Raw genomic sequence first — 26,870 nt, 5'->3', positions numbered from 1 at the left:
TGGAAGGCCCTTCACTAAAGTTAACTGGTCACCTTTCATTTGCTTATTTCAGTATTTGGTAAACTGGTACTAATGAGGTAAAATCTTTGCCCAAATAGTATTATGTGCAAAAAGTACAAAATAATGAATTAAATGTCAGAAAATATGCTGCATTATTTGCATTTTCTTCTTGCATAGTTTCGTAAACACTGCTGCATAATTTGGTGCTCCACTCACATAATTCCGGCGGCTCTGACTAAACCATTCTGCAGCATCCTATCTTATACTGTGTATACAGTTAAAAAAAAAGGATTTGACATGTTCACATTCACATTGCTTTATTTAAGAGGCTGGGACCTGTAGCACTATATATACACACACACACACCCCTTTTCCCCACTGCGCTCACCAGGATTCAATTATGTGGCTCTTTGGCCTTACACAGAGACTAACAAATTGAGGTTTCAGAAGTACTAATTTCAAATTATTTTTCATTTCAAGCTTGTGTTATGTTATCTGCAGTTACCTGCAGGTGAAAGAAACAGTGTCTTTTTAAAATAATGTAATTGACCGTGCCATGCACTTCAGTTGCTGCTTGTAAATGAAGAAAGCTTGGAAACGCAGTGAATAAACACATTTGTGTTACCAGGCCATTTTCATTTACAAGTTCTTAATGAGGCATTCGCGCACCCCTCGGAACACTGCCACGGCCCCTCAGGGGGGCGCGCCCCACATTTTGAAGAGCTCTGCTCTGCTCTATCATATGTAATATTACCTACAGCGTAACTCTTGTTTAAAGTTTTTATATCACTTTTTATTGGTTAAATAGCAATACATTACAAAAATGTAAGTCAATTGAAACCGAGGCAAAGGGGCGGGTCTGTGAATTACATCTCTCATGTAACTACTTGATATATTTAAACAAGCATTTACAATGCAATGGTCTCGTCCTTGTTAAAGTTAGAGCTATTGGCATTGCTCATGACATTATTTTAGTTTTTAAATCATATAAATAAATGACATTGTTATTTACAATGCCAATAGCTTAATCTCGCAAATGCGAGACCTATTGCATTTGCACACACACACAGAGCCACACGCACCCACACACACACACACAGAGCCACACACAGACAGTCACACACACACAGACAGAGCCACACACACAGACAGAGCCACACACACACAGCACCACACACACACACACACACAACCACAACACACACAACCACAACCACCCACACAATCACAACCACCCACACAACCACCCACACATTTAACTAAACACAACCACACACACAACCGCACACAACCAGACACATCCACACACAAGCACACATACAATTACACACACACACAACCACACACACATAAGCACACACAACCACACACAACCACAACACACACAACCACAACACACACAACCACAACCACACACATAACCACACACACAACCACAACCACAAACACACCTACAACCACACACACAACCACACACAACCACACAGTCAGTGCACACTTTCACCAGGCACAGACACCATCAGTCGTCAGTGCACACTTTCAACGGGCACAAACACCACCAGCCGTCAGTGTATGCTTTTACCAGGCACACACACACCACCAGCCATCAGTGCACGCTCTCACCAGGCACACACACACCACCAGGCGTCAGTGCAAGCTTTCACCAGGCACACACACACCACTAGCCGTCAGTGCACGCTTTCACCAGGCACACACCACCAGCCATCAGTGCACACTTTCACCAGGCACAGACACCATCAGTCGTCAGTGCACGTGCCAGCTGTCAGTGTACGCTTTCACCAGGCACACAACCACCGCCAGCCATTAGTGCACGCTTTCACCAGGCACACACCACCACCAGCCATCAGTGCACGCTTCCACCAGGCACACACACCACCAGCCGGCAGTGCACACTTCCACCAGGCACACACACCACCAGCGCACAATTTCTACAGGCACACATACCACCAGCCATCAGGGCACACATAAATTATTAACGCATCCACAATTAACTATTGTAGCAATCGCAGTATGGCGCACTTTAGTTTTAAACATATTCATCTAAAGCGCAGCATGCCACCATTGCTACAAAAATAAATACAAATGTTTTTGGCCTACAATTTATAGACTTTTGTTGCAATTGGTGTTGCAATATTTAGCAATGCCAATAGCACAAACTTAATTAATGTGATACCTATTGCATTGCAAATGCTTGTTTAATTTTATCTATTGGATGAGTTTTATATAACGCTGGCTAGACCCGAAGGTATCAGAGCGCTTTACATAAGGAAAAAGCGAGTTGCAAGTTACTACATTTCATATAAATTACGAATGATTACAAAGTCAAGACAGGAGTTACTAGCGAACACAAAAGTCATGACCTAAAAAGACCAAGACAACTGGAAGTTCACAGGAGGGAGACAGTGGTGGGGAAAAACGATGTGACATATGTTCGAAATCCGGCTGGGTAGGTGATGGCCATAACGGTGCGCTGGAGGCAATCTCCCCTATAGCAGTCGGTGCAGCTCCACTGGGAATCAGCCATGTGGTTCGGATTCCGCCGGGTTAGATCCCATGCATTCTTTTGGCTGCATGTGAGAGTGAACAGTGGTACGGGTATCCCCCACAGCATCTACAGGTGGGGCCGGTGGATAGTTTTGTTTGTTGATAAGTTTGAACAGTGTGCTTGTCATGTCAGCCCTGAGTGGGGATGTTGGGGAGATTTATATTTGTTAATGTTTTTGAAGGGTTATGACACTTATGAATTCCGCTGGGAAGACGGTACACATGCATGGTCTTATTTCTTCCAGCAGGCGTTCTAAGGCACAAGTATATCATAAGAGACAGGGTGCAGATAGCATTACCTCAAGAGACACAAGGTTAGAGGGCAAGCATTACACAAGTGGTGGCAGGCCGAATGTATTACACCATCTACTCAGCATCTGCCTGAGAGGAACTGATTTGGGAGAAGCCGGCACGCCTTTCCACCCTCTGGCAAGTTTGGTTTAGCCGGATGGGATAGGTCACATACATTGGGTACTGTCATTAAGTGGGAACCCACAGAGATCAAATATCTGAGTGTTTGGATTTATAGAACAGAGTTGCTGGAGGACAACTGCATGGCAGCACTGGATTCCCCAAAAGCAGCCCATTGCATTTTGGTGCTCTCTGCTGATCTCAACGCTGGGAAAGATGCCTCTCTTGGAAATGATTATGCTACCAAAATCACTTTATTTAGTGCTTTTCCCATACAGATCCCCAAAACTGGGTTTCAGGAGATGGATAAAATACTAGTGACGTTAATCTGTGGTATAAAACTGCATTGGACTACATAAGCTAAGTTGAGGCTTCTGACGGGAGAGTGAGGCCCAGCCACCCTGATTTTCAGCCAGATGATGTGCGACCTTCTGGAAGGGAATGGCTCTGTCCGACCCTGGTATTCCCTTCATCACCGTCCCGAGCTCTGCTGTCGCAAGTATAACTAAACCCTTTTGGAAAAGCACTTGACAGAGAACACACACAAATACTCTACTCCAGAGAAATCCCAATAATGGCCCTAATGGTCTGGCCCTCTCAAGGAAAATGGAGCAGGCTGTAAGAATGGGCAGAGAGTAGCCTTACAGTCGAGGGCAATCTGCATGTATGGGGCAATGGCACGGACTATCAGTGGCATACGGTTCCTGCGCATTAAGTAGGACTGTCGATCTGGACAACATAACAACTAGAATATGGGGACTGGATCCACACATATCATCAGAATATGTTGTCCTAATTCCCAGCTCATAGTGTCCCATTTGTACCCCTAATCTCATCAAGGTACCAGATGATATCTGCAACCTCGAACATGGCCACGCTCATTCCCCAATCCAAAGTAACAACAAAAGGGTACATCTTATTCCCCAAGGAAATTGTGGAAACAGATCTACCCTGTCTTTGTTACTTTTGTGTGCCCAGGGAAAACACACAAAAATGTACGAATATGGCTTTTCAAACATTTATTGAAACAATTGTATTTGTGTATAGAAAGTGTGTGCTGCAGTTATTAGTAGGCTGAAACAAAGCATGTTAACCAGCTTTACTAGAATGGTGAAGAAGATAAACAGTTCAACTATTATTATATGAATATGTGATATACTCCTTCCTTACACTACCTACACCATCAAGAGCATAGCAGGAGTACCCTCTGCTAGATCGCTGGGATAACCTAACTCCCCATAGGTATGATGTGCTAGTACGCCAATCTGGTGTAGAGCACGCTACCATCCTTTTCAGGATAAAGGTTAGAGTCAGCAGGGCTGCATCTTCGTCATAGTGCACAGTGTTCCAGGATAAAAAATACATTTTTGCAGAGTGTTATATAGCGTGAACTTGCCCTGAATCGGGTATAGGAGGGCTTTACATAGCACCAGTTACGTTACATGAGGAAACACATTCATTTGGTCTCGCCTACGCAGCGCGCATGCGCTGTGTAGGAGACCTTTAGTAATCGATTCTGTTTTGGTCCCAAAAATGTGCACGCTTTGCATTGTTTTCAATGGCAACGCGTGTACGTGTGGCTATTCCCTTGCGAGAGCGAGCTTTAAAACCATCTGTTTGTAATTAACAGATGGTTCCTGTTCGCTGCCTCAAGGGAAACAGGCGCAGGCCCCCTCCTCTCTCCCCTCCCCCTGCTGCCTTCTCCTCTCCTTGTCAGGACGAGGCGCTCGCGCTTGTCTTTTTTGGATCCATTTCACAGGGAAACAACTAAATGAAACAAGGAAAGAGAGGTTGTGAACCATTTCTTCAAGTCACGGTTTTCAGTACATCTTAGGATAAACTTCGCAATATTCTCTGTCCTTTTAATGATGCAAAATTAAAAAGCTCAGAACTGTGACGCTCATGCCTTAGAAACCATACCAAAATACTCAATTTCAAACAAACCTACATTTTTGTTTTACATTAAAACAGCTTGCCCCAAGTCACCCGGTCACATCTACCAAAGTAACATTGACACCCCTAGCACAGAAGTAACAAAAAGAAAAAAGAACTATTTCTTCCAACAGCGAGAGCCGTTCAGGTTTGCATTAACCCAACACAGGTGAAAAAATGCTGAGCCTGACCATCCTAAAAGGGTGGAGGCCAGCTGCAGGAAGACCAGCAGCGAACAAAACAAGGGGTGCACCTCATTAATGGCAGTTTAATAACAATATACAAAAATAAGCAACAAAGATGATCAGTTAAACTTTTTGGGGAAGGGCCTTTCTCTGCGTGCAAACGGGTAACCGGGTAACATAACTGGTTTTATTGTACAGTGCTCTGACACCTTCGGGTAAAGTCTGCGCTTTATAAGAATGCATTCAATAAATAAATAAAATAAATCTTGTTAGCATTATATTCCTCCAACATCAAATGGTCTCGTTTAGAGGGTGAATACATTTTTGGAAGAGGGAGTGTAAATGGCTTTGGCCACTGGGGCCCCAGTGGGTGTTTTTCTGAAAGAAAAAGTTTGGAATAATCACCTTACTCCACACTCCACTACAGTTGTGTCTCCATTTTTCTTACCGAGGAAGAGGAATCCCAGGTCGGATCTTAAAGACAATCATTGCTATTGTGCCATTTCTAAGTTACTCAGAGAAAGAGGCACAAACAAAACAGAAGTGAAACAAAAGGTTTCCAAAGGTGCTGTGATTTAGAAGGCGAGGGCTGGTGGAGTATGAGACCTGGTTCAACTGTCTCATGGGCAAGCTTGTGACACTTGTAAGCAGAAAAAATGGGATCTGAAAGCTGGCTTGTTGTGGAAGGTGATGTTTCATCCACAAACATGCTTCAGCATCTGTTTCCAGCAAATGTTTCCAATGGTGGTTTTGCAAGTGAAGTTGTTAGGGATGCTGTACATGGCGAGGTTTCCTTTCCGGGTCATGGCTCGGTGTCTGACGTCAGAGGACACATTGAACCCAGCTCTGTGCACACTGCCAGGGGCCAGAGGTAAAACCTCATCCTAAGGGCACGTTTACGGCTAGTCCGTTCTCTCTTTCAGTCATTCTCAGGCCGGAGGTCCGATGATTTCCTCTTCCGGTCAGCAGGGGCAGAGGCAGCACCAGCAGTGAATGTCGTCACTTCCGGCCTCTTCCTCAGCCCCAGCAGGTCTAGGGGTGGAAGGATCCTTGGTCTGTGCGGTGACCTTCACCCTCTGACCCCGGACATCACCCCCGGCCTCGTATTGTCATCTTCACCGTCCCAGGCCGAGGCGGAGAGGGCTCTGAGCAGGTGTCTGCGCAGGTAGAGTCTTCACCCCTCCTCCCCCGCTTTAGACAACCTGAACTCTGCACTCCCCCTTCAAGGCATGACCCCCCCGGGCTGATGACCCTTCACCCCCCCGCCTCAAGCCCTGGCCCCCCGGGCTGCTGCTCCTCCCCCCCTTCGGGCCATGGCTCCCCGACCCCGGGCTAAGGACCCTTCACCCCCCCCCCCCTTCAAGCCATGCCTCCCCCCGGGCTGAGGACCCTCACCCCCCTTCAAGCCATGCATCCCCCCGGGCTGAGGACCCTTAAACCCAGCCCCCCACCTCTCCCCTCCCACCTCTCCTCTGCAGCCTCTCCCCTCCCACCTCTCCTGTGCAGCCTCTCCCCTCCCACCTCTCCTGTGCAGCCTCTCCCCTCCCACCTCTTCTGTGCAGCCTCTCCCTTCCCACCTCTCCTGTGCAGCCTCTCCCTTCCCACCTCTCCTGTGCAGCCTCTCCCCCTCCCACCTCTCCTGTGAAGCTCCTCTCACCTCTCCTGTGCAGCCTCTCCCCTCCCACCTCTCCTGTGCAGCCTCTCCCCCTCCCACCTCTCCTGTGCAGCCTATCCCCCTCCCACCTCTCCTGTGCAGCCTCTCTCCACCTCTCCGGTGCAGCCTCTCCCCTTCCTACCTCTCCTGTGCACCCTCTCCCCTCAGACCTCTCCAGTGGAGCCTCTCCCCTCCCACCTCTCCTGTGCAGCCTCTCCTCCCCACCTCTCCTGTGCAGCCTCTCCAGTCCCACCTCTCTTGTGTAGCCTGTCCCCGTCCCTCCTCTCCTGTGCAGCCTCTCCCCCTCCCACCTCTCCTGTGCAGCCTCTCCCCTCATGTGCAGCCTCTCCCCTCCCTCCTCTCCTGTGCAGCCTCTCCCCTTCACTCCTCTCCTGTGAAGCCTCTCCCCTTCACTCCTCTCCTGTGCAGCCTCTCCCCTCCCACCTCTCCTGGGCAGCCTCTCCCCTTCCCCTCTTCAAGCTTTGGCTCTCACCGCCTGATGATGTTTACTCATGTTGTCAATATTTTATAGTGCCAAAATGTGCTAGTAGCTTAGGAGCACTTTCCCTGAGCAGAAGTAGCTCTCACTCCAGAAAAGGTTGGAGACTCCTGCTTTACAGCATACAGAGAGTCTGTGGCAGACAAGTTTTCCTTGTAAGACAGGAGTTACTAGCAAACACAAAAGTCATGACCTAAAAAGACCAAGACAGCTGGAAGTTCACAGGAGGGAGACAGTGGTGGGGAAAAACAATGTGACATATGTTTGAAGTCCGGCTGGGTAGGTGATGGCCATAGCGGTGCGCTGGAGGCAATCTCCCCTATAGCAGTCGGTGCAGCTCCATTGGGCATCGGCCATGTGGTTCGGGTTCCGCCGGGTTAGATCCCATGCATTCTTTTGGCTGCATGTGAGAGTGAACAGTGGTACAGGTATCCCCACAGCATCTACAGGTGGGGCCGGTGGATAGTTTTGTTTGTTGATAAGTTTGAACAGTGTGCTTGTCATGTCAGCCCTGAGTGGGGATGTTGGGGAGATTTATATTTGTTAATGTTTTTGAAGGGTTATGACACTTATGAATTCTGCTGGGAAGACGGTACACATGCATGGTCTTATTTCTTCCAGCAGGCGTTCTAAGGCACAAGTATATCATAAGAGACAGGATGCAGATAGCATTACCTCAAGAGACACACCTCACAAGGTTAGAGGGCAAGCATTACACAAGTGGTGGCAGGCCGAATGTATTACACCATCTACTCAGCATCTGCCTGAGAGAAACTGATTTGGGAGAAGCCGGCACGCCTTTCCACCCTCTGGCAAGTTTGGTTTAGCCAGATGGGATAGGTCACACACATTGTGTACTGTCATTAAGTGGGAACCCACAGAGATCAAATATCCGAGTGTTTGGATTTATTGAACAGAGTTGCTGGAGGACAACTGCATGGCAGCACTGGATTCCCTAAAGCAGCCCATTGCCTTGTGGTGCTCTCTGCTGATCTCAACGCTGGGAAAGATGCCTCTCTTGGAAATGATTATGCTACCAAAATCACTTTTTTTATTTTGTGCCTTTCCCATACAGATCCCCAAAACTGGGTTTCAGGAGATGGATAAAATACTAGTGACGTTAATCTGTGGTACGAAACTGCATTGGACTACATAAGCTAAGTTGAGGCTTCTGACGGGAGAGTGAGGCCCAGCCACCCTGATTTTCAGCCAGATGGTGTGCGACCTTCTGGAAGGGAATGGCTCTGTCCGACCCTGGTATTCCCTTCATCACCGTCCCGGGCTCTGCTGTCGCAAGTATAACTAAACCCTTTTGGAAAAACACATACAAATCCCAATAAAGGCCCTAATGGTCTGGCTCTCTCAAGGAAAATGGAGCAGGCTGTAAGAATGGGCAGAGAGTAGCCTTACAGTCGAGGGCAATCTGCATGTATGGGGCAATGGCACGGACTATCAGTGGCATACGGTTCCTGCGCATTAAGTAGGACTGTCGATCTGGACAACATAACAACTAGAATATGGGGACTGGATCCACACATATCATCAGAATATGTTGTCCTAATTCCCAGCTCATAGTGTCCCATTTGTACCCCTAATCTCATCAAGGTACCAGATGATATCTGCAATCTCGAACATGGCCACGCTCATTCCCCAAGCCAAAGTAACAACAAAAGGGTACATCTTATTCCCCAAGGAAATTGTGGAAACAGATCTACCCTGTCGTTGTTACTTTTGCGTGCCCAGGGAAAACACACAAAAATGTACGAATATGGCTTTTATTATTATTATTATTATTGCAATTTGTATCGCGCAAACTAAACCCGAAGGTGTCAAGGTGCCTATCAAAACAGATCAAAAAGTTAGCAGAGCACCACTACAGGTATGCACGTACAAAGAGATGGGTCTTTAAAGTAGATATAAAAGCTTGAAGAGTGGGGCGGGACCTTACTTCCAGAGGGAGAGTATTCCACCATTTAGGGGCCAGATTGGAAAAGGCCTTGCCCCCCCATCTTGTCTTCCTGACACGAGGCACAGAGAGAAGAAGTTTATGTGAGGAACGAAGATTCCTGCCGGGGAATGTAGTGAGACAGGATAGATCCAATGCCCGTAGGGCTAGTTTTAGCTAGGGCTTTATACACCATGCACATGGACTTAAAGAGGATACGGTCCACGACGGGAAGCCAGTGGAGCTGCTTCTGGGCATCGGTGGCAAAAGCATGTTTAGGTAAGTCGAGAACAAATCTCGCTGCCACGTTCTGGACCACCTGCAAGCGCTGCAGCTGACTCTTATTCAGTCCAGCATACAGCGCATTGCAATAGTCCAGATGAGAGCCCAGAAGTGCAACGGCCAGTTGCTTTCTTGCCTGAAAGGACAAATAGTGCCTGATTTTACTTAGTATATGGATGATCCCCCAACAGGTCGATACAGTCCTGTTGACCTGTTGGCACATACTAAGGGTGGGATCGATCATAACCCCAAGATTTTTTGCTGAGGAGGTAGGATCGGGGCAGGCACCCAGTGAGTTCGGCCACCACTCAGCAGACCAGATCTCTTCCTTTCCTCCAAACACCATCACCTCAGTCTTCTCCCCATTCAGTTTCAATGAATTGTGAATCATCCATTGGCCGACTGCCTCCATACAAGTTCTAAAATTGGCGGCAGTCGACGCAACTGACTGAGAGAGACGAGGATCTGGGTGTCATCCGCATAGGAGACTACCTCCATCCCGAAAGATCTAATAAGTCTGGCAAGGGGGGTGACATAGATATTAAAAAGGGTAGGACTAAGCGCTGACCCTTGCGGGACCCCACATTGCACAGACAGGGATGGAGATAGGAACGGACCCAGCATAACCCTTTGCTCTCTATGATCGAGAAAAGAGGAAAGGAGTCCCAGGGCCGCCCCCGGACCCCAATCTCCCTCAGTCGAGATGTTAGCACCGAGGGGGATAGGGTATCGAAGGCATCCGTGAGATCTAAGAGGATCAGGAGGGAGGTCTGTCCCTCATCAACCCGTGTGCGGATGTTGTCGAGCACTATGGTGAGGGCAGACTCGGTGCTATGTTCCCTCCTGAATCCATGCTGGGAAAGATCCAAACAGCCCGAGCTCTCCACGAATGCAGCAAGATGTTTATTAAGATGGGTTTCTAACATCTTCGCGGGAGCCGGGAGCAGTGAGATGGGGCGAAAGTTTTTTAATACCCCAGGGTCAAGAGAGGACTTCTTGAGCAGAGGTTTTACCACAGCATTTTCCACTGCTGGGGAAAAATGCCCTCCTTCATCGCCCTGTTCATGATGTCAACCAATGGGGGAAGGAGGGATTCTCTGCACTGCTTAAGGATCTTTAACGGACAGACATCTAGCGGAGAGCCAGATTTGGTTTTGTTAAGCAGGATCTCAAGATCCTGGCAAGAGAAAGGAGGAAAGGATTCCAGACCCGGAAGTCGAGATGGTTCTGCACCATTAGGCTCCAAAACAGCGGGCACCGAAGGCACAGCGGTAGAGGATCTTCGATCCTCCAGAGCAATAAAAATGTCCGCAATTTTCGACTGAAAGAAGGAAGCTATCTTGTTGCAGAGTTCTTGAGAGGCAACCACAGGGTCTGGGGTCTGGAGAGAGGTAAGAGAGTCAACAATCCTGAAGAGCTCTCTGGGAGACGAGAGTGAGGATGTGAGGGCCGTGAAATATTCTTGCTTGGTCTTAATCACTTCCAGTTTGTAGTTTTTAAGCAAGACCTTATGAGCTTCTCTATCCTTAGGAGCCCAGCTAGAGTGCCATAGGCGTTCCTGTCTCCTTACTTCCTGTCTACGGTGCCTTAGTTGTTCTGAGAACCAGGGAGCTGAAGGTCTTTTCCTGGCTGAATAGCAGGTCCTAGCTGGAGCCAGTTCATCCAGGGCCTCCGAGATGGTCTTTTCATATTGTCGGACCGCTGAAGCAGCGTTCGTCTCCTGAGTAGTGGACAGGCTAGATATCCACGGATGGAAAGAATCTTCCCTGATGTTTTTGAAATTCCTTCGTACTTCCATAGTACTCGGGGCCCTTCTGATTTTCGGGGCTTTTCGGGGCTTTTCAAACATTTATTGAAACAATTGTATTTGTGTATAGAAAGTGTGTGCTGCAGTTATTAGTAGGATGAAACAAAGCATTTTTAACCAGCTTTACAAGAATGGTGAAGAAGATAAACAGTTCAACTATTATAATGTGAATATGTGATATACTCCTACCTTACACTACCTACCCCATCAAGAGCATAGCAGGAGTACCCTCTGCTAGATCGCTGGGATAGCCTAACTCCCCATAGGTATGATGTGCTAGTACGCCAATCTGGTGTAGAGCACGCTACCATCCTTTTCAGGATAAAGGTTAGAGTCAGCAGGGCTGCATCTTCGTCATAGTGCACAGTGTTCCAGGATAAAAAATAAATGTTTGCAGAGTGTTATATAGCGTGAACTTGCCCTGAATCGGGTATAGGAGTGCTTTACATAGCACCAGTTACGTTACATGAGGACACACATTCATTAGGTCTCGTCTACGCAGCGCGCATGCGCTGTGTAGGAGACCTTTAGTAATCGATTCTGTTTTGGTCCCAAAAATGTGCACGCTTTGCATTGTTTTCAATGGCAACGCGTGTACGTGTGGCTATTCCCTTGCGGGAGCGAGCTTTAAAACCATCTGTTTGTAATTAACAGATGGTTCCTGCTCGCTCCCTCAAGGGAAACAGGTGCAGGCCCCCTCCTCTCCCCCCTCCCCCTGCTGCCTTCTCTCCTTGTCAGGACGAGGCGCTCGCCCTTGTCTTTTTTGGATCCATTTCACAGGGAAACAACTAAATGAAACAAGGAAAGAGAGGTTGTGAACCATTTCTTCAAGTCACGGTTTTCAGTACATCAAATGGTCTCGTTTAGAGGGTGAATACATTTTTGGAAGAGGGAGTGTAAATGGCTTTGGCCACTGGGGCCCCAGTGGGTGTTTTTCTGAAAGAAAAAGTTTGGAATAATCACCTTACTCCACACTCCACTACAGTTGTGTCTCCATTTTTCTTACAGAGGAAGAGGAATCCCAGGTCGGATCTTAAAGACAATCATTGCTATTGTGCCATTTCTAAGTTACTCAGAGAAAGAGGCACAAACAAAACAGAAGTGACAGTATGACGCCTCCCATGCCACAAAATGTGTTGATTTTCACGAGAATGATTGGTTCTGGATAGACAACCACACATAGTTAAGAAGGGAGAATCCATGCCCTCAGATCCAATTCGAACACAAAAGGTTTCCAAAGGTGCTGTGATTTATAGGCGAGGGCTGGTGGAGTATGAGACCTGGTTCAGCTGCCTCATGGGCAAGCTCGTGACACTTGTAAGCAGAAAAAATGGGATCTGAAAGCTGGCTTGTTATGGAAGGTGACGTTTCATCCACAAACATGCTTCAGCCTCTGTTTCCAGCAAATGTTTCCCATGGTGGTTTTGACCTTTCACCCCCCCGCCTCAAGCCATGGCCCCCCGGGCTGCGGCTCCTCCCCCCTTCAAGCCAAGGCCCCCCGCCCCCGGGCTGAGGACCCTTCACCCCCCCCCCCTCTTCAAGCCATGCCCCCCCGGGCTGAGGACTCTTCACCCCCCCCTTCAAGCCATGCACCCCCCTACCGGGCTGAGGACCCTTAACCCCAGCCCCCCCACCTCTCCCCTCCCTCCTCTCCTGTGCAGCCTCTCCCCCTCCCACCTCTCCTGTGCATCCTCTCCCCTTCCCACCTCTCCTGTGCAGCCTCTCCCCTCCCACCTCTCCTGTGCAGCCTCTCCCCTCCCACCTCTCCTGTGCAGCCTCTCCCCTCCCACCTCTCCTGTGCAGCCTCTCCCCTTCCCACCTCTCCTGTGCAGCCTCTCCCTTCCCACCTCTCCTGTGCAGCCTCTCCCCTCCCACCTCTCCTGTGCAGCCTCTCCCCCTCCCACCTCTCCTGTGAAGCTCCTCCCACCTCTCCTGGGCAGCCTCTCCCCTTCCACCTCTCCTGTGCAGCCTCTCCCCCTCCCACCTCTCCTGTGCAGCCTCTCCCCCTCCCACCTCTCCTGTGCAGCCTCTCTCCACCTCTCCTGTGCACCCTCTCCCCTCCCACCTCTCCCCTCCCTCCTATCCTGTGCAGCCTCTCCTCCCCACCTCTCCTGTGCAGCCTCTTCCGTCCCACCTCTCCTGTGCAGCCTCTCCCGTCCCACCTCTCCTGTGTAGCCTCTCCCTTCCCTCCTCTCCTGTGCAGCCTCTCCCCCTCCCTCCTCTCCTGTGCAGCCTCTCCCCTGCACTCCTCTCCTGTGCAGCCTCTCCTCTTCACTCCTCTCCTGGGCAGCCTTTCCCCTCCCCCACCTCTCCTGTGCAGCCTCTCCCCTCCCACCTCTCCTGTGCAGCCTCTCCCCTTCCCCTCTTCAAGCTTTGGCTCTCACCGCCTGATGATGTTTACTCATGTTGTCAATATTTCATAGTGCCAAAATGTGCTAGTAGCTTAGGAGCACTTTCCTTGAGCAGAAGTAGCTCTCACTCCAGAAAAGGTTGGAGACTCCTGCTTTACAGCATACAGAGAGTCTGTGGCAGACAAGTTTTCCTTAATTTATATTCTAGAATGAGACGCAAAAAAATCCCGGGATTTAACTTATTTCACACAGAGAATGAATGGTATGTCTTATTTGCCTTGACTGATGTTTGGCAATTTCCAGCTCCATGTAGGTGAAAGCCAAACTGCAGTTCCCCATGGAATATACTACTCAAATGCCCTGCACTAACCCTAGCCTTGACTATCTAGTGAAATTTGAAACTGCAGCAATCATTAGGCATAAATGGGCTTTAGAGCTGACTGCTTGAGCAGCCAATGCAGTCAAGTGGTTACAACCAAACAGAAACAAGAACAAAATATTGTATAATTATTTTGTTGGTCTAATGGAAAATACCACACAACTAAATGAAAGATGATAACTCATCCGTTAACCGCATGCGTGCGGGCGGAATTCCGCTTGTACGCTGAGATTTTTAAAAGCGCACTTTACGTGACGAGCTGGGCTCGTCATCAGCGTGCGAGGAGGCTACCTCATGACGAGCCCAGCTCGTCATCAGCGTGCAAGGGGTTAAAGAAATTAATGGAAAATTCATTCTTTAAAGTTACCGTGTATGAAACATCAACTCGCTAATGCAATCACTGCAGAGATTTTGTGTGTAACCAGAATTGAGTCCTGGTTGGTGCAGTGGGGTATAGTGACTTCTGTATTATAGTGCTGCATGGTCACAGCCTGTGACTGAAAGCACGATAAGTATGTTCATTGTTTTAAAATTGTATTCAAATGTTAGCTACCACAATGCGTCCATAAATTTAGAATTACAAAGCGAGCCTTAAGCTTCTATTCCCAGGCTTTTGCAGCAGTTTCAATATAGTTTTAGAGCTTTTTCATTCTTCCAAAGGGTGTCATTTCTGATATGTATCTGTTTCCATGAACTTCATTACTTGGTTTAACTCACGAGACAGTGTCACTCCAAGAGTCACACATTAATTGTTGAGTGTCACTCAAAAGTGCCCTGAAACCATGGAAATGTCACACATAAGCAATATGAAAACTTGGCAGTTATGCTACGGTGTCCTCGGAAAGTGCACTGAGTCTCACTTCTGTGGTACATTGTTTATGCTGCCATGCCGCACAGCAAACATATGTTGGAAACGAGCATGACCTCAATGGGAGACACACTGTGACGTGTGGCACTGGAGCAATTCGGATGCACGCTGTGTGCAGGAGACTTAAATACACAAACAGCAAGTGCTGGATCTAACCTCTCATGGATCCTGGCACCTTAAGTTGTTTTTTGGCTCCCTGAAACTAGTGATGTAGGCTCTTAAACAACGAGCTGCCATTAGACATACCCCCCCTACTCCTGTGTCCCTTGAACCTGGATCAAGGGGGTGCATTACACATGCGCAGCACAGGTAAGGCCATCCGCACTGCTGAATTCAAGAGAGGAGATGCGCTCATGCCTGCAGCTGGATACCTAACAGTTTGGCTTGGTCTCTGTTGGATGTGAGCACAGGAAGGGCCCAGACATGAGATGATGCCACTCTTGGGGCGGGTACAAGCTTCCGTTATCTACAGCATGGGTGTGCATAAAGTTTTACATGAGTGGCAGCTTCTGCATTTGGGTGCTGGGACTCCGCCCTTCTGAGTTTGAGGTCTGAATTTTTTCCCATTTGTTCTTACAGGTTATATACCCATCCATCAGATCATCTTCGGGCAGCCAGGTAATTATGGGACGACCATTGTGCTTGTATGGGATTCTTTATGATAGTTCTTATCTTTTTGCTTTCCTGATTGTCAAGAGAGAGGTGCTTGCTTAATTCTTATCCTGGATGGATATAGACTCCTTTTTAGGTCTCGCTCTGGAGACCTATTGTCATGGAGTTGCCTCTCAAGGGAGACAGACGGGCACGCGCGGCGATTCTGGTGTGTTGACGCGCACGTCCAGCCCGGCGCCGTGCACATCTCTTGCTCCACATTCACAGCGGCAGCCTCTCACAATCACGCGCGCGCACACAGCCACACTCACACACATGCATTGTGCCTGCGTCGGTGTATCAGGACGCACTTACACAGACACACAGCCCCACATATACACATGCACAGCTAACAGACACACATATACATACACACACACACACACACACACACACACAGCCACACACACACACAGAGCCACACACACACACACACAGAGAGCCACACACACACAGAGAGCCTCACACACACAGAGAGCCTCACACACACACAGAGCCACACACAGACAGAGCCACACACAGACAGAGCCACACACACACACACAGACAGAGCCACACACACACACACAGACAGAGCCACACACACACACACACAGACAGAGCCACACACACACACACAGACAGAGCCACACACACACACAGAGCCACACACACACACAGAGCCACACACACACACAGAGCCACACACAAACACACAAAGAGACACACAAACACACACAGAGCCACACACACACACACAGAGCCACACACACACACAGAGCCACACACACACACAGACAGAGCCACACACACACAGAGCCACACACACACACAGAGCCACACACACACACAGAGCCACACACACACACAGAGCCACACACACACACAGAGCCACACACACACACAGAGCCACACACACACACACAGAGCCACACACACACACAGAGCCACACACACACAGACAGAGCCACACACACACACAGACAGAGCCACACACACACACAGACAGAGCCACACACACACACAGACAGAGCCACACACACACACAGACAGAGCCACACACACACACAGACAGAGCCACACACACACACAGACCGAGCCACACACACACAGACCGAGCCACACACACACAGACCGAGCCACACACACACAGACCGAGCCACACACACACACACACACACACACAGAGCCGCATACACACACACACACACACACACACACACAGAGCCACACACACACAGAGCCACACACACACAGAGCCACACACACACAGAGCCACACACACACACAGAGCCACACACACACACAGAGCCACACACACACACAGAGCCACACACACACACAGAGCACAGACAGTCACACACACACACAGACAGAGCCACACACACACACAGAGCCAGAGCCACACACACACAGAGCCAGAGCCACACACACAGAGCCACACACACAGAGCCACACACACAGACAGAGCCACACACACAGACAGAGCCACACATACACAGACAGAGCCACACATACACACACACACACACACAGACACACAGAGCCACATACACACACACAGAGCCACACACACACACACAGAGCCACACACACACAGCTCTCTGCCCAGTAACGCCCTAGGGAACAGAGGCACGACAAACTGGATCACAAGCAGGGCAGGGCACAGAGGCACAACAAGCAACGAGGGGGCAGGGCACAGAGGCACAAAAACCAGATCACAAGCAGGGCACAGAGGCACAACACTCAATGAGGGGGCAGGGGGGCACAGAGGCACAACAAGCAACGAGGGAGCAGGGGGCACAGAGGCACCAAATCCTGATCACAAGCAAGGCACAGAGGCACAACAAGCAATGAGGGGGCAGGGGCACAGAGGCACAAAAACTGGATCCAAGCAGGGCACGGCAGAGGCACAAAAACCAGATCACAAGCAGGGAATAGAGGCACGCGCAGGGAACAGAGGCACAAAAACCTGATCACAAGCTGGGCACAGAGGCACAACAAGCAACGAGGGGCAGGGGAAGCACAGAGGCACAACAAGCAATGAGGGGGCAGGGGGGCACAGAGGCCCAAAAACCGGATCACAAGCAGGGCACAGAGGCACAACAAGCAACGAGGGGGCAGGGGGGCAAGCACAAGCAACAAGGGGTCAGGGGAGCAAGCACAAGCAACGAGGGGTCAGGGGAGCAAGCACAACGAACGAGGGGCAGGCGAGCAAGCACGAGCACCGAGGGGGCAGGGGAGCAAGCACGAGCACCGAGGGGGCAGGGGAGCAAGCACAAGCAACGAGGGGGCAGGGGAGCAAGCACAGTGAGGGGACAGGCGCACAACGAGGAGACAGAGGCAAGAACACGGGCACAATCAGGGAAGAAAGGAAAGAAAAGTGAGCACTCACCGGAGGACTTGGCAGCTTCTCGACTACTTCCGGCGGCGGTCGGAAGAAATGGCGTCACAAAAGCGGCGCCATTTTCGCATTCGGGGAGTGGCTTATGCAGTTGAGTGACGAATGACGTCACGGAGTTAAAACTGCAAAAAACACGCCCCCGAATCAAAAAAGACGGGGCTTGAACGGAGTGACGCCCCTGTCCTCCAATGGCTGGCCTCCGTTTAGGAAGCCAGCCAATTGAGAAGAGGGGCGGGTTCAAGCCCCCGTACTAAGAAACATAAATTCTCGGCTGCACGACACTGCTGCGAAGTGTACGCTAGGCCGATACCTAAAAAGTGTATTGGAGAACCACAGGGCCACAGGTAAAATTATGTTAAACCATGACGAGCAGTCCATGCACCCCAGATCTTCTTATATTTCTTTTTGCAGAACTGTACTATAAACTGCCTGATCTGTGGGCGCACAATAGTCCATGCCATTCTGACAGAAACACGCAGAGGAAGTTTCTGCCTGCGATCAGTGGCACGCAATATCATGCTTGGCTATCAAGAATCCCAGCCTTGCATGCAATATTTGCGTGATAGAAAAGGACCAGACTCCCTGGTGCCCAGAACTGCAACTTTAGGTTCAAGGTAACTAGGCTTGTGTGCGATTCTGGCCAAGGTATGAATGGACAGTTTCAGAACACATGATAAAATGTAGCAGGGTATTGTATTAGGGACAAGCCAGGTTACTACTGCGGCTCAGACTCCACACCCGATAGGGCTGTAGGACATCCTTTGCAGGTAATTGCACTGTATTACTCTACGATTTGAGAGGATGGCCTGGAACCGTGTTGCCATCTTTGCCTCCTGACAATCCTGGTCATCCAGCTCATCTAGGTTTTGCTCTAAAACTGCACTTGTCTTGCCTACATATTGAGTTAAGGAGTGGGGACCTATACAGTTTAGAAATGTCCTCGAGTCCAAGGGGTTTTAGAACTGATTTGGCCTCCAGATGGTTAAACTCTGGGACATTCTTCAGAGACTTATTATGTGCAGAGTGCGTGGCGGAGCTGGAGGTATCTGAAAAATTGGAATCGGTGAAGGTTGTACATCTGAGTGAGTTGCTCAACAGATTTTATATGGTCACTTCATCACACCTCACTAGTGAGATATCCCAATGAGAGCAGCAGCCTGTGCAGGTAAGAACGGTTGGGGTGGGTAGGTGTGGGGTTTGGGGTTAGACAGACGACGGAAAATTTATTGTTTAATCCTCCCACATTGCATTTGTCAATCCCACTCACCCCTCACCCCCAATCCAGCCCCGCCGCTCTTACCTGTACAGGCTGCTACTGGTTCCATGCTGTTCTGAGGTGTTGAGTTCAAGTTGCAATGCCAGATCTTTGCTATCCCTGACCAACCAGTCTTCTATTACTATAATCAGCACTGCCCAGTAGTAAAGGTTTAAGTTATGGACCTCCAATCCCCTTCAAATATTGTCACAGTGTACTTGTATTGAACCCTTGGTAGTTTACTGCCCCAAATTTACCTGTTGACTATGGCCTGCAAGTAGTAAAAAAAGAATATCTGTAAGATGTAGGGATAATTCTGCAGGATGGACTGAAAAGGAGTATAAAGCCATCCGTCCCACCATAGAGATGGGTAAGGAGGACCATATGTCCATATTCCCACAACAATGTTGCACCACGGCACTATTATTAAGGTCCCAGGCCTTTGCTGGCCCAGGGTGACTGCTGTACTCATGTATTAAACTGAGCTATCTGAGAGAAGCACTGAGAGGGTGCTGTGCATTGGCAACCTACACCTGTCTAAAGCTGGATATTTGCCAGTTAACCATCAGTCCAGAAGCAGCTTTGTAAACCTGCAAGATCTGTCACAGTCTCCATTGCGAGCCCTCTGGTTGTAGGAACGGTATGATGTCCGCGTAGAGGGATATTGTATCTTCTGACAAATCAGACCAGCACAACTCTATTAACTGTCCAACGCTTCTATCCACTCTGCCATGAGTTCAACAGCGAGGGGGGAGAGGAGTGGAGAGAGGGGACACCCCTGCCACGTGCCTAGTTCTATAGGTAAGGAGTTAAAGAATGGGCCATGGTGCAGATCCCTGTTCACACTGCAGTTATAGGTCCCCACTCGTGCTGGCTCTAATCTTGTGGTACTCAGTCTTCCTTTGCCGGTTCCTTGAGCCAATGATCTTCAGCTGTGTTTCATCAAGGAGCTTTTTGAGCCTTGGCTTTTCTGCCTGACGTTTATGACAGACTTTCGTGCACTTTACTGTAGTGCTGAAACATGATGGCTACTGGAGATTGTCACCCCCTACCCTGGAAACTCCAAATCAAGGTGTCTAGTGAGGGAACAGCATCCAGCGCTTAAATGGCAACTCCATACTCGAAAGAAAGTTACTCCTTAAAGGAACTTTTGCCTATTTAGTCAGCTGTGGCAAATGATATTAAACTAACTTAAGTCATAATAGAAGCATTTTCGACCTATTTCCCACTTTATTTTCCATGCTGATGAAAAGGAACTGAGTATGGTGGCTTGTCCAAATGCTCCGATCACTTATTAAAACCTTATATGTAGGAGTCCCTCGAGTGAGTGCGCTTGAGAAACACAGAGTCTGGACGCCAGATTCATCGAGGGAAGCCACCGTACTTGTTAGTTTCATCAGTCCTACAATAAGGTCGGACTAAAACATTTCCGGTGCAATTAAAGTAAATGTAAATGTAAATGTACAGGAATTTATATAGCGCAAACCACCGAGCGGTTTCTAAGCGCTTGCTTAGGGAACCCGTCCTGGTATTCCCCTGTGAGATAACCCCGGCAGGGTATCCACAAGGTGAAAGCCAGGCATCCCGCCGTGAGGGGCCGTTGTGGAGATTAAGCAAGCTATTGCCCAGAGTCACAGAGTGTGAACCCGTGAAGCAAGTAGGCACCGGAGCGAGAATTGTCGAGTCCATGGACATTTTAGGACTCAAGACCCCGCCGAGCCGGGAATTGAACCCTGGTCCCGGGCTGACCTCTGCTTCCAGGTCTGCCTCCTCTAACCAGTGAGCCACACTTCTCCACAATTAAAGCAACAGTCTAGTTGGGATTTATTGACCAGCCTGTTCGAAAGTATAATTGGCAGAGAGGATTTAACTTCGGACTTCAAGAGCCATGCAGCCCTGAAGAAGTCAAGGATTCTTCCCCAATCAAAGAAACACACGTTTCGTTGATTGGATTAAAAGAAAAGAAAACAGAACTTTATTTCTCTCTTTGTTCACACCTACTGTTTTGGTGAAACTTCACTTGTAATTAGTGTGTGTGCATGGAATAAGAATTGCATTAAGGTTATGCCAACAACAGCACCATTCTCACCTTGCTCCAGCCTTGTTCTGGTCACTGCCCGTTCGTTTCTGTATGATTTGCAGGTTTAAAGCGGTTTTAGTCCTTCATTATCATATGACAGATGTTTTTAATACCCTTTTAGCCCCATTTCTTGCCCTGCCTTCACCCTCTGAATCCTGCTCAACAAAACTATCAACTGCATGGCATCTAAGGTATCGTGATTTAGGTGATATGGGGAAGTGCAGGGATATTTGTGTTCAGGGGCCAGTCCCAATTTTTCACCCCCCCCCCAAGCCAATTAAAAAAACGAACATTTGTAAAATCAGCATTTTCTCCCCTTTCAAACAAATTCGTAAAACGATGAATACAAGAATAAATTCCTTCAAAAATATCCCAACCTGCTCTTTAACAAACAGAGCGAATAGAAGCTGAATTCAGCTCGTGGCCTTTCCGGGATCAGCCCCAGCTCAGGGTCGGCCTTGTGGCCTGGAGACCGCAGAAAGGACTCTACTATTTACAGGGAGACCCTCCTCCCTCCAGCACCGAGAGTCTCTGCTCACACTCTCACTCACTTGTTCTGGTTTCCTGCCCCTCATTCCTCTTGTCCGTTTTTCCTCATTTTTTCCGCGTGAAGTGAGACCCGAGAGCGGCTCCGAGGAATGAACAGCACCGACAGCAGAGCGGGGATGAAGACGGGGCGTGTGCGCAGGCGCGGACAAGGGATATTAGTACTGCGCATGCTCGGAGATAAGACACTGCATTCACGTATAATCAGATAAAACCGGTGTTCCGCGCATGCTCAGACAGAGTGATTCATCCAGGGAATAGTTTCTTCTGTACTGACAGCTCCAGCAGGGGGCGGGCTCTTACTGGACATTTTATGATTTTTTGCAGTTTTATAATAACACGAACTGGACCCAAAGGTATCAGAGCGATTTATATGAACCTCAGTTACACTAGGTGCGAGCACGTTCATTTTTAGGCAGGAAGAGATTGAGTGATTTGTCCAGAATCAAAGGATATTTTTGAGCTGAGACTCAAATCCTGTTCATCAGCTTTTAGGTTGGCCGGTCTAGTCGTTAGGCTACATCCTCAATCCTAACTTGGTTTGTTGTGTGGTTCTGGAAGTGCTACAGTCTGTGTAAAACCCCTGAAAGAAATTTAAACTCAGCAGTTTTGCTCAATTTGAAAGTATTTTAGAACTGACTTGCATTGGAATTTTTTAGACGAGTTTATATTAGTTGCATTGTATTAAAAATGTTTGGATTTAAATAATATTTTTGTACCTGCTAACCCTTGTGATCCTATGTTGGGTGGGACTCTGTGAGCTATAATCTCCTCCAACAGGCCTGGTCCAAGCGCCATAGTCAGCGCCAGAGCTTCAGAAACACTGTGACAGTATGTAACACAAAGAGGAAAGGAGCTGAAGACCTGGCTTTTCTCTCAATAATATTCTTTCGGCCCTTTGTGAGTTGCTGCGTCGTGTACTCTTTTCCAGTTCTCTTTGCCAAAGCGCCGGGACACTCCTCGGAGTAGCCGTGTGCTATAAAAGAGACCATATAACATAACATAACATAACAAAGCGACAAGACGGGTGAAGAAGAGAGGCTAGCACCTGGGTGAGTGCAAGGACCCTGGGACGTCACCAGTGAAAGGCCATGAGCCGAGAGTTGTGAAGTACCAAAGTACAATCCACGGGTGGCACCTTGTAGCCCCAGAGGAGGGTGAATTTGAGAGGTCCTGGAGGATACATCTATTTAAACTAATGTACATGGACATTTTATTTTGCTTTTTGGAATGTGGGCATGTTTTCAGGGTAGGTGATCCCACTGAAGTCTATGGGAGGCATTTCACTCGTTTGGAAGGCGGAAATGAGTTGAAACGGAGAAGAGCAGCTTCCAAATAAGGGTGAGTTGAAATATGTGCCTAAACAAGATGTCACAATCCAGTTACAAACAACAAGGCTATCTTAGAGGGAGTTGACTTTATGACGTGTATGTCACACACAAGCCTTTATGCCATGTCCATTAACCTTCAGAGCTCACCTCCAGCTTTCTTTTCTTTCAGAGACCAAAGCATTTCTTTCCTCTGGACTGGTTACCCCGAGTGCAAACAAACTGCTCGGTGTGTCCAGGAATTCACCGCATGAAGGTGAACTGGAAACAGACAGCTTCCTCATTCTCGCCGTAAAAGCCCTGATCTCTGGAAGTGCCCCACGAGAACACTGTGCCGCGCCACTCAGAACTGCAGCATGCATGGACACAAAGCTCTGTACAAGATGTGCTTTTTATTCACTTCCCCAATGTAAAAACTCTTCTCCAACACCACTGATCCTTGCAGTGCAAGAAGTCCAGGTATTGTTTTCCTGCTGGGACCAGTAATGTGGCCATAGTCATGGGTGGCTTTGCCATATCCATGAAATGCTGTCCCAGTCAATTTAGTGAAGTTGCTGCCCCCTGAGGTGAATCATTAACTTATCTGACAATACTGTAAGCAATTACATTACTATTGGAGAAGCTGTTCGCAGCTAACCAGGGGCTTTCCAACCCCCCACCCTGAATAGCTGCCAAGTTTCCGATGTTTAGTGTGCGTTTAGCTCACGTAGCCTCTTTACTGTATAAGGATTGTAGTCCTAGTTTTATGAAGTAATAAAAAGGCTATAAGTCCCAGAATGCAAATAAAATACCTAGTCTAGAACAGCTAGCCATGCATGGACCTCGAAAACCTTGCAGGGGGGCAGGGGGACATGCTCATGTGAAAGAGTGTTGGACTTGGCCCTTTTTGCAGGGTCATCACAGAACTTTTTCCCTTCCCCCTGTATTTTTTCTGTCCTGTGGTTGGTGATTTTATGACTCTGGGCACTTTACCACTGCTGATCAGTGCTAAAGTGCATATGCTCTCCCTGTAAATTGTTTCTATGGATTGGTGTTTCCCTTATTGTCATATTTAGTTTACTAGTGAGTCCATAGAACAGTGCACTGTGTGTGCCCAGGGCCACAAAATCAAATGCTGGTAGTGGGCCTGCAGCACTGATTGTGCCACCCACATAACCAGCCTTTACATGTAACTCAGGCCTGCCACCACAGTGTCTGTGTGCAGTTTGGTACTGCCAAGTCGACTTGGCAAATGCATCCACTTGCCAGGCCCTAACCTTCTCTTTTCTTACATGTGAGTCACCCCTAAGGTAGGGCCATGGTACCCTTGTGGGCAGGGTGCAGTGTATGTGAAATATAGAACATGCCCTGATATGGTACTCACCTCAGTACTAATGACTGCGACAAGGGCTCAGGACATCACAATCACACAACTGCTATACCTGCTAGAGTTGGGAAGAACATCAAGTCCTTCTCTTGAGTAAGTTGTCATAATCAGGAAACTAAACAACTATATTTTCCATTCCTAGATTTCCCACAGCGTCTTTACTGTCCCAGGTACTTTTTGCTCCCAGAGTGAATTACAATACTCAATGTGAGCTAGCACTGCTTATTGCAAGAGAGCACATAAGCACATGGGTATCCAACCATAGTCACATTCTAGGGCTTCAAACTATGTAATACTAAAGTACATCCTCTAATACAAGTTGAACTTTCCTAGGAGGCAAATGCACAACAAGCAGACAATGAGCGTCTCACGGGTACACACATGGTAAACCCAGGGGAGGCACACATCATACCAACCTGTGGAGAAACATTTGGGAGGACATGCTGCAAAGACTGTAAACAAAAAGGCAGTGATGTGCACAAACACACCTCCAGTTGAGAGGATGCTTGTAGCTCACATATAGCTGGCAATGACCCACTAACATTCACCGTTGTATAGACGCAGCAGCTAAGCTCAACTAGATGTGGGCTACAAGGCACTGTGCCAGCTGGGGGTTTAGCTAAGTTACTAGGCCGAGGACACAGAAGGTACCATGGGTTGCACACACGTAGGAAGAAGCATGTAGCCAGCTGAATCTGGGAGTGTTCGATGGGAAGACACTGTGAGCATGAAACCCCGGAAGTACTAGTTTGATGGACTGACCCGTGGTGCACAAGCACAGCTTCAACGATCAATGTTTGCTGAGTGGGCTGACGTAAAATGTGAATTACTTCTGAATGTAGTTAATAAGCAGAACCCTGAAGTGACTCACTCCAGCTCACTGCAGTGTCCCTCACTGGAGAACTGCACAGAGACTCACTCAATGCAGCTCCTTTTGGGCAATTTCTTCGCCTTCAAAAGAAATTGCTCATCTTTGCCAGACTTCTACAAACATTCTGAGAGTTTAAAACTTAGACTAAAAGATAGGGGTTACCCCAAAAAATTCATTAATCACTCTTTCAAACATGCTAGCTTTTATGATCAGGAAAGTATGTTTACTAATTCCAACATTAAGAAACAAAAGAAAGATATGAAACAGAAGAATGTATTTGTTTGTCAGTTTTCTAGCATTAGTAACAAGATCAAAAGCATTACCAACTCTAACTGGGCCATCTTAAATGATAATGAACAAACAACTCTAGATCATCCTATCTTTGCCTTCAAGCGCAACAATAATCTTAAGAAAGAATTGGCACACACGTATAGGGAGATTAGTGAAACTAGACAATGTACAATTGAGGGCACCAGAGCAGTTGGTAATCAAAAGTGTGGTCATTGCGCGGTTTGTGATCAATGTATAGAAGGTAAGTACATAGTTCATAATAAAAAAAACATATGGGCAAAGGATTTAAATAACTGCAGGAGTAAAAACGTAGTTTATCTTTTGATTTGCCCTTGTAATAAGGGCTATGTGAGAGAGACAGGCCGTGAGTTACGAACACGCTTGTCTGAACACAAATCAGTGATCAGGAATCAGAAGATGAGTGTCCCATTAGTAGACCATTTCATCAGTGCGAGTCACGGATGCACTGATTTTAAAGGGTTCATACTTGAGAGAATAACAGGCAATAAAAGAGGTGGGGATATTACCACCAAGCGCAAATACCGAGAACAATGGTATATTTCAATTCTTGACACGGTCAGGAATGGATTAAATTCTAAAGAAGATTGAGAACGTCTAGTAGGCTAACTTCACCCATTTCGATTAAGTAATAATGATGGAGCTGGGATTCGCGTGCAAGCGCCCTGCTCTCATACAAAACCCTTGTCTAAACCGTATAATCATATTAACACTATTGTTCGTCATTTATTGAATGTTTTTCCAGACACGCGGGTGTCCCCAGGATGCTTGCTTGTATGTCTTTTCTCATACTAACGAAGCTTGCACTAAAATCGGCTGCTTCGCTGTAATTCAGTCTGCGCATGCGTCGGTCATACCCATGTGATGTGACGCACTCGCATTCTGGAGGGAGTTTGTGCTCATGCGCACTGTTGCAAACATGGCCGCTTGTCTCTCACCATGCTCTCCGCTTGCTACCGCTGCTTTAGCCTATCTGTTTTTCCGCACTAAACAATAATGCTATAGTCATTATAAAACAAGGGTTGGTTAGTATTTTATCATGGTATACAGTGTGATCATTTTTATATGTGATTTTAATTCGTTCTCGCTTACTTTTCATGTACCGCGTCTTTGTGGGCTGGGGCATACATGAGCGACGCCATGCTGAGGCTCCTCTGAACCCTGTCAGGTGACCGGGGAAAGTCCTAACTGCGCAGAAGCTGA

The 26,870-nt window shown here is 48.0% G+C and overlaps 1 protein-coding gene across 1 annotated transcript in view; it reads right to left on the bottom strand.

Annotated features, from left to right (window-relative positions):
* The window catches only part of LOC147663153 (uncharacterized), a 40,971-nt gene extending 19,051 nt beyond the window's left edge, over positions 1–21,920 (bottom strand). The window contains exon 1 of the mRNA XM_086950632.1: positions 21,799–21,920. The gene's annotated coding sequence lies outside the window, so the exon portion shown is untranslated. The remainder of the gene's footprint in view (positions 1–21,798) is intronic.
* Between the last annotated feature and the right edge of the window lie 4,950 nt (positions 21,921–26,870).

The sequence above is a fragment of the Lissotriton vulgaris genome, unplaced genomic scaffold (genome assembly GCF_964263255.1).
Source record: "Lissotriton vulgaris unplaced genomic scaffold, aLisVul1.2 SCAFFOLD_2118, whole genome shotgun sequence".
Classification (NCBI taxonomy): domain Eukaryota; kingdom Metazoa; phylum Chordata; class Amphibia; order Caudata; family Salamandridae; genus Lissotriton; species Lissotriton vulgaris.
Note: the sequence above shows the minus strand (reverse complement) of the source record. Positions and strands in the feature narration are given on the sequence as shown.